Genomic DNA, 9,449 nt, shown 5'->3' on the forward strand with positions numbered 1-9,449 from the left:
TGACTGGTCACAGTGACTCCACTGTTCTAATCCAATCAATTTGCCAATCGATTTGGCTTGTTACAGTAGCTCAGCTGTTTTGGTTGAAATCGATGTGTCAATCGATTATGCAACATGTTTCTGATAAATGATTAACTTCAATCGATTACCTAATCGATTGCCATAAAACTTGCAGTTTAAGAAACTTAATTCAATTGATTGTCCAATCGATTTGGTTGATCACAGAACTCATTCCTGATGAAAAACTTTTTCACAATTGATTTGTCAATCGATTGATTCAGTAAGTGGTTGGTTCTGTGAATCACAAAATCGAATACTCAATTGATGTCCCAATCGATTGTCCAATTGATTGGATTAAACCCAGAGCTCAGGTTTCACTAAAAGCCTTTAAGTAATCGATTTCCCAATCGATTTACTTAGTAAAAACTTTTGTTCTGAGTCAGACAATCAATTGCCCAATTGATTCATCAATCGACTTATCAGTTGATTTGTTTACTATCTTATTTTATGATTTCATTTTTACTTTCTGGAAAATTACTTAAGTATGAAACCATAGTGATGAGTCTACTAAATAACTACTATAACCACTAATCACACTATACATATTTGCATCTTTCTCAAGCACATCCTCCAATTTTGGTTGATTTCTTGAGTTCCAAGCTTTTGTTCCAAGTGTATAGTGTTTTCTTGTTTGTTCCTGAAATGTTACTCAGTTCAACCTGTTAGATTTATCAAATGATACATGTGCATTGTATGTTTGTTAATTATGTCAAAATCATGATCTAGAGGATTTATGTCTAACAATATTCCATTGGGATCTTCCTCAAGCCCTTGAAGATGAATGTGGTGGTTTTCTGAGCCCTAATATTGTGTAAGTAATGATTTTATATTTTTAATATCAAATCTTAAATTTCCATTTAGTCCCTAATGATTCATGAAATTCAAATCCCTTGATCATAATTACTAGATCAGTCAATTTAATCTTTAATATTATTTTGCAGAAACTAAGGCAGTTGAAGATTTTGAATTTCATAGATCATTCTAAAATTTCATTAATTTCAGAAACCAAATTCGAGATTAAACATAGACTTGCCCCGACTCTTTTGTAAATGATTAAAAATGTGTGTCAGGAAGGACTTTGCGAACTATATAGAGCTTTGCTATAGAGAGTTTGGTGACAGAGTGAAACATTGGATTACTTTGAATAAGCCACTCACTTACACAAATCAGGGTTAAGCACATGGATTATTTGCACCAGGAAGATGCTCCAAGTTGTTGCCTTTGCATTACAGTGCAAGAAATTCTAGTACAAAGCCCTACTTAGTCACTCACTACTAGATTCTTGCTCATGCAGCTGCGTTCAAAGTCTACAAGGACAAGTATCAGGTTACCATATAAACCACTTTTGTATACCTCTATGATAATAGGCTTGTTATGTAAGACATTTGTAATAGTTTAAGAAAATAAAAGTGATTGAATGTAACAGTATGTATCAATATTGTATCGGTGTTAGACCTGGTATATGTCAGACACTGGACACATATTTGATAAGCGGATAAAAGATGTGTCTAGTGTCTAACATGTATCCAATGACTAACACTTCAGATCAACGATGTAGGCACAATGTTATAAGATAGAGGCATCAAGAAGATTCATGAAATTAATTGTTGGTAAAGTGGTAGGATAAATTTAACTAAGAGTTGTTTACTTTCTCAATCAAAGGCAGACATAGATGCAGCATCTAGGGCCCTTAATTTCCTGTATGACTCGTAATTTTTTCCAACTAATTCTTCTTTTAGATCATTTCCAGTGGTCATGATTTGAAATTGGGGTTCAAAAAAATTATCATTTTTCTATGTTTGAGTACTAAAAACTTATTTGAACTAAACTTAATAATCAATGCTTAGGGAATATCAACTTTTCACGTAACCATTTTTTCTTTCAATTCTACTCTTCATTTAAATTATTTTATCACTCTTTCTTTACCGAATCAAATAACTAATTTTTTTTTTCAAATATTCATAGCTATATATTAAGGAGATATCAAGTTTTGTTGCAATATTTTTCTTTCATCTTACCATTCATTTAAGCTATTTTATTTATAATCTTATCATTGTTTAATTGATCACATAATTTTTTTTAATAACCGTATAAAATTTTGTACTTTCTATTTTTTTACCAGAAAAAGCATAGGGAAGGGCACACTAAAGTCTGACATAATGTTGCAACAACATAATGTTTTGCTGACAATCTTAACTGAAATTGTTTTCTGATGTCTGAGGTTTATGGAGCCACTAAAGTGTGGATCATACCCTATTGAAATGGCTAATAACACTGGTTAAAGATTGTCAAAATTTTCAAGGGACCAATCCCTGATGGTTAAAGGATCATTTGATTTCATAGGACTCAACTATTATACACACTACAGGGAAATTGACATTTCGTGACAGACAAAGTTTGTCGCTAAAAGTCAAAAACTGTAGGTAAATACCAATAATACTTTGAGTGGCACCAGATCAACTGTCAACTTTAAGGTGGTGTCTTGCTACATTAAGAATATTGTCACTACATGTTATAAGGACTGTCACTACATTTTTTTTTATTTCTACCTACTACGTGGACCGTCACTAAAACCTAGATAAAAATAAATAAAGAATTGATCTATTTCTACAGTATTGTCTGTCACTAAAAACTAGATAAATATAAATATATAATTGATCTATTCCTACATATTGTCTATCACTTAAACTTAATATTAATTACTAAATTAAATTTATTTTATCTCTCTACTAATTGTATTCTAAATTATTAATATCAATAAATTAAATTCAAATATTTAATTTACTTTATTAACTAATTCCATTGAAACATACAATAACCTATAATTTAATTTTACTCTAAAAGATTCAATAAACTTTCAACAGAAGTCAGAATGAGTTTCTTAACATTTATTATGATAAACTGCAAATTAATTTCGTGAAGAACAGTAATAATTTTCGTAAACAAAATATTTGGTAAATACTTCAAAACGTTTTGGATATGAATATAAAAAGTAAAAAATAGAATAGGGGATCCAAATCCAACCAAAACATTAAGTAAGTAAGTAAGTAAGTAGGTTTTAAGTTAGACCTTAAATGACTTCCCTGAGCTCATTTGCAAGTGGTAAATATGGAGATTAACGTGTTATTTGATCTTCATCCAGACAATTTCAAAGGGAACCATAGACAATCCAAGGTTTTCAAATAAATTAATGTCTTTAGAGAATAAAATGCCAATGAAAGACTAGAACAATAAACTAGGAAAGATAAACACGACAACGAAAAAAGTTACAAGAGAAAATGTTTACCACAAACAATAACGATCATTAACATGGGAAGAAACTATAAGTTGTGTCTTGCTTCCTAGGTTTCTGCAATAAAACATCCCTGCAGGACAAGCGGGAGTTCATGTACATTAATGAACAACAAACAACCTTCTAACAAGTTATTATAAAAATCCACCTCATGCTTTTAACACAAAGATGCATTTGCATGTACATCTTTGTGTAAGTATGTTTACATTAAAAAGAAAACCGTGACATTGCAAGATGAAAAAACAACCAAAGTAGCAAAATGTCAAACATTTTACATAAGATTAAAGAATAAATTCACAGTTAATTCCATTTTGTCAGAATTACTCCTTTCAACAACTCTTTATAGAAATTGAACTTCATTAATTCAACCCTCTAATTAATACTATTTATTATTGAGTAGATTCAATCTACAAATTTTCATAAAATTTTAACAAGAGCTTATTTGGTTTTCGTGCATCATAAGTAACTTTGAAAACAAAACATGACAAACTCAAATAATATATATTAAAATTTACCGACAATTGCTTTTAGATCATAACAGCAAATGGGTTCAACAAATGTTTGCTTCCTTCTACATTTTAGTTTGCTTAAGAATTTGATATGTGAGGAGCGCTTATAAAAATAAAATAATAATCGGCAGTGAGCTCTATTAGCAATCAAAATTTTAACCATAAAAAATAAATGTCCCTATTCCACAACCATCAACCACTTATCAAACAATGAGTTAGACAATCAAATTATCCACACTGAGCACTATTAAAACTAGAGATACTAACAGAAACAGTTCGATTCGGTTCAACGCATATTGTAACAGTTGAGTTCGGTTCAATTTGAACAAGTGCAGTTATGTTAAAACCGGTTCAATTCAGTTCGGTTTGGTTATACATGTAGTTCTGTTCTAGTTCAGAATCAAACTTTGTTCACCCCTAGTTTTATCATGCCACATAAACCAAAGTTCGCCTTTATTTGGGACTGATGAAATTCCTTAAGCATTAGAAGTAATTTAAATGTTCTACATTTATGTAGTATTAAAATTTTTGTATTCACAAGGCATATTTGTTGTGTGATGTAGAGTCGCTTTTCATGAAATCAGAATTGTTTTGCTTCAATTAGTAATATTTTTTTTATAACTTCTAAAATGCAGATATAACTAACAAATCAAACCATGTAATAGGCATTCCTAGCTACCTACAAATAAATATGCACATAACTTACCAATGACAAGCAACTACAGCAAATTAAAGAAATAACTTAGAAGATATGCAGTCTAAGCAGCAAAGCATATATTGATTGATCGATGGATCTTAAGTACCTTCATCCTTTGAAATTGACAATGTAACTGTTTTTTTTTTTTATCACCTGACCAACTAGCTATATAAAGAGAAGGACTTCAATTTGAAGACCATGCAACTTCCACTCCAATTTCTGAATATCATAAAAAAAACCATAACAACAGTTATATTCTGATCATGACAACTGTTTAACTATAGCAGTCATTAGATGCAACTCTGGAAAGTTTCTTTCTGAAACATCAATGATTGCAATGGTATTCATAACAAAAAGTAATAATATGCTCCTATTATTCTAATTGCTTATACATTCATTTTTTGTCTTCCGAGTTATTAGGATGTGAAGATATATTTTTCTCATTACCTTTGCAAAAGTATATTGTTCAAGGACCTTCTCTTCAAGCCCTGAGAAACAAATCAGAAGATCTTGTTCATCACTGTTTCCTTCGTCCTTCCCCCTGAAAACAAGGGAAACCAAGAATCAGAATGTACTAGTAAATAAAAAGTAGGCTAAAGTGTTTTAATAAAACATATATAATGTGCTAAGTATGTTTTGTTGAAATATTTTAGCATACTTAATTGTAGGCTAAAATGCTTTAAGAAAAGACGATAAATTTAATCAATTAAAAAGTTGCTGCAATTGAATTACTTGGAATGCTTGAGAGAAACAGTCTCAGCAGTCAACATTAGAGATAAAACATTGCCAAATATACAAAAGACATAACACTAACCCTTATTTATGTTAACACTAACCCTTCTAAATATTTTTTTGGATGTGAATATTTTAGTTTTTTATTTTTATTTTAAAGTTAACACAATGTATTGATGTTAAATGAGAATATGTGACACTCTATCTGGTTGTTCACAACTTGTCATTTTAAGGAGATCTTCATCCTTGATGCTTCAAGTTTTTCAAAGTGTCTCTAAGATTAGAGAGTTGAATTTCACTACAAGAAAAGATTCATATACCTACGGAAAATTACCCACGGATGTCAGTTAGTGGATAAATTATATAATATCTATAGAAAAACCGTGAGTAAATTTGTTATTAAGTAATTTAATTTTTTTTAATTGGTTTCCACGGTTTGTCCGTAAGTAAAATAAAAAAATTATGTGGGTAAAATAAAAAAATAAAAAAAAAGAAACTCAACTTGAAGTTGCCAAAATTTAATCGTATTTTTTGTTACCACTGATTATCCGTAGGTAATATCCGTGGGTAACTTGAAAGTATAGTTTTGTATATTACTTTGTTTTTTTTTTTAAAAAAGAAGTTAAGGCATTTGTTAGAAGGCATTTCTGAGTTTAGTAAGCAAACAAAACCCTTCGCAAATCTGAGTTCAGTAAGCAAACAAAACCCTTCGCAAATCTGAGTTCAGTAAGCAAACCCTTCAACAAGTTCAGTAAGCAAACAAAACCATTCGCAAACCCTTCCCAATCAAACCCTTCGCAATCAACGCCGTTCAAACTCTTCGCAATCAACGCCGTTCAAACCCTTCGCAATTAACGCCGTTCGCAATCAATCAACGTCGTTCGCAAACAAACCCTTCATCGCAATCAACGCCATTCGCAATCAATCAACGTCGTTTGCCGTTCGCCCTTGACCGCCACTTCAAATCACAGGTTCTGTCGTTCGTGTTCGCCCTCTCTGCCACTTCAAATCAACGTCGTTCGCCCTCTCTGCCGGTACCGTTTTTATTTTGCTTGGAATCTGATTTTGTTTTGCTTGGAATCTAATTTTGTTTTGCTTGGATATTGTTTGCTTGGATATTTTTGCTCCCAAATCAGTCGGTTCTGTTTTCAAAACATAGGCATAAAGTGGTCATGTAAGGGTGTGATTATATTTGTTTCAAAATAAAAAATATCATTTTTTGATGTCAATCGTTAAGTAACCACAAATAGGTTATAGGACGATTGACAAGTATTCAACCAGATTTGGAGCCTTTAATGGACACAGATTGGATTGATCCAGCACCACCTATATTGCTGATTAAAACTAGTTCAAAGCAGTCCCTCCCATTCACACTGAACCTAGCCCCTCCATGCTTTTTGCAAGGAACCCTGCCAAAAATACAATCAAAACATTTTAATTGTCACAACAATATAATTAACATGTCATTGCTCTAACACAATGAATGAGTTTAAGTGTATAATAAGCTCTAATTATCAATAGATCGAGAATACTGAATTCAAATCATGACTAAAACAATGTTTAGTTGGACTTTACTTAACTTTTAGCCAAACTCTAGATTAACAAGATGCATTTTCTTGATAAATCAGAGAGTTAATATAAAAAACATGTTATTGATTAAAGACATGTCTAATATCTAAAAAATATAAGTGTTTGATCCTAACTTATGATATAGTTACATTAAATTTCTTCCATTTTTTAAATTATGTCTAGTTAGTGCTGACATTATTATTACTGAAAGATATAATACAAATTCATTAAGATATGTTACAATTAAACGAGATAAATTACTTTAGATGTAATTTTGTCATATTATAACTACTATTGATTGAGGAAATATTCACACGGTACATAAAATTAAATTTAAGAGTTAGTGTTGTTTAGAGAAGTTTGTTAAAAATTGTCCAACTAAAATTGGCACCTAATTAAGTTTGGAGTTCCCTCTAGTTTCAGTGTAAATTTCAATTATGAAAAAATATATTATTTAAAATTTATAGCTATCAATAATAAATTTTAGAGTTGAGGAGAGGTGTATTGCGAAAAACGCAATGTGAGAACTTAGAAATCCATTATTTTAATTGGGAAGTGGCAGCATTACTAAAATGAATCAACCCGAGAGTGAAGATCAAAACACATATATTGTTAGTTGTTACTTTGTTATTAGGTGAAAAAGAATATATGGTAGCTTGCTTAGCCGAGTTATATATAAAAAATTCTAATTGATAGATAATTTAACATTTTCTGTTATGTAAATGATTGGTTGTTGAACTTTTCCTTTGTGTAAAGCAAAAGATCTTGAATTCCTTTAGGATAAATGTATAATCAGTCTGAGGCAGTTTGTAAATTACATATTCTCTCAAATGAATTGTTTTCTGAAGCATGACATGAACACACGAAGTTATATTTATTTACTTTCATTTTTTAAAAATTATTATGAATGTTTACGTATTTGTGTTTAATTTGTTTCTTTTTTTCTTTTGCTTTTTGTTTTTACTGAATGTTTTAATTATATACCTACGGAAAATTACCCACAGATGTCAGTTAGTGGATAAATTATATAATATCTATAGAAAAACCGTGAGTAAATTTGTTATTTAGTAATTTTTTTTAATTAGTTTCCACGGTTTGTCCGTAGGTAAAATAAAAAAAATCTGTGGGTAAAATTAAAAAAAAAAAAAACTCAACTTGAAGTTGCCAAAATTTAATAGTATTTTTTGTTACCACTGATTATCCGCGGGTAAATTGAAAGTATACTTTTGTATATTACTTTGTTTTTTAAAAAAAAAAAGTTAAGGCATTTGTTAGAAGGCATTTCTGAGTTCAGTAAGCAAACAAAACCCTTCGCAAATCTGAGTTTAGTAAGCAAACCCTTCAACGATTTCAGTAAGCAAACAAAACCATTCGCAAAACCTTCGCAATTAAACCCTTCAACGCCGTTCAAACCCTTCGCAATCAACGTCGTTCAAACCCTTCGCAATCAACGTCGTTCGCAACCAATCAACGTCGTTCGCCATTCGCCCTTGACCGCCACTTCAGGTTCTGTCGTTCGTGTTCGCCCTCTCTGCCACTTCAAATCAACGCCGTTCGCCCTCTCTGCCGGTACCGTTTTTTTTGCTTGGGAATCTGATTTTGTTTTGCTTGGATATTTTTGCTCCCAAATCAGTCGGTTCTGTTTTCAAAACATAGGCATAAAGTGGTCATGTAAGGGTGTGATTATATATGTTTCAAAATAAAAAATATCATTTTTTGATGTCAATCGTTAAGTAACCACAAATAGGTTATAGGACGATAGACAAGTATTCAATAAAAAATATCATTTTTTGATGACAATCGTTAAGTAACCACAAATAGGTTATAGGACGATAGACAAGTATTCAACCAGATTAGGAGCCTTTAATGGACACATATTGGATTGATCCATCACCACCTATATTGCTTATTAAAACTAGTTCAAAGTAGTCCCTCCCATTCACACTGAACCTATCCCCTCCATGCTTTTTGCAAGGAACCCTGCCAAAAATACAATCAAAACATTTTAATTGTCACAACAATATAATTAACATGTCATTGCTCTAACACAATGAATGAGTTTAAGTGTATAATAAGCTCTAATTATCAATAGATCGAGAATACTGAAATCAAATCATGACTAAAACAATGTTTAGTTGGACTTTACTTAACTTTTAGCCGAACTCTAGACTAACAAGATGCGTTTTCTTGATAAATCAGAGAGTTAATATAAAAAACATGTCATTGATTAAAGACATGTCTAATATCTAACAGATATAAGTGTTTGATCCCAACTTATGATATAGTTACATTAAATTTCTTCCATTTTTTAAATTATGTCTAGTTAGTGCTGACATTATTATTACTGAAAGATATAGTACAAATTCATTAAAATTCTAACCTTTGGAATAAAACGGGGATGATCCCACCTCTGTAGATTCCAATCTTTTCCCAAGCAGGTTAAGCCATATCAAAATGCTTGAGAGGTGGGTTGCACCATCCTCCATTGTTGTTTGGAAGATCATAATTAGGAGGACAGAAATTAGTGGCAGTTATGGTAATAGATCTTCCTTTTATGTACCATCTTGGATCTGTTTTATAATCACAAATG

Source organism: Cicer arietinum, chromosome 6 (genome assembly GCF_000331145.2).
Source record: "Cicer arietinum cultivar CDC Frontier isolate Library 1 chromosome 6, Cicar.CDCFrontier_v2.0, whole genome shotgun sequence".
Lineage (NCBI taxonomy): Eukaryota > Viridiplantae > Streptophyta > Magnoliopsida > Fabales > Fabaceae > Cicer > Cicer arietinum.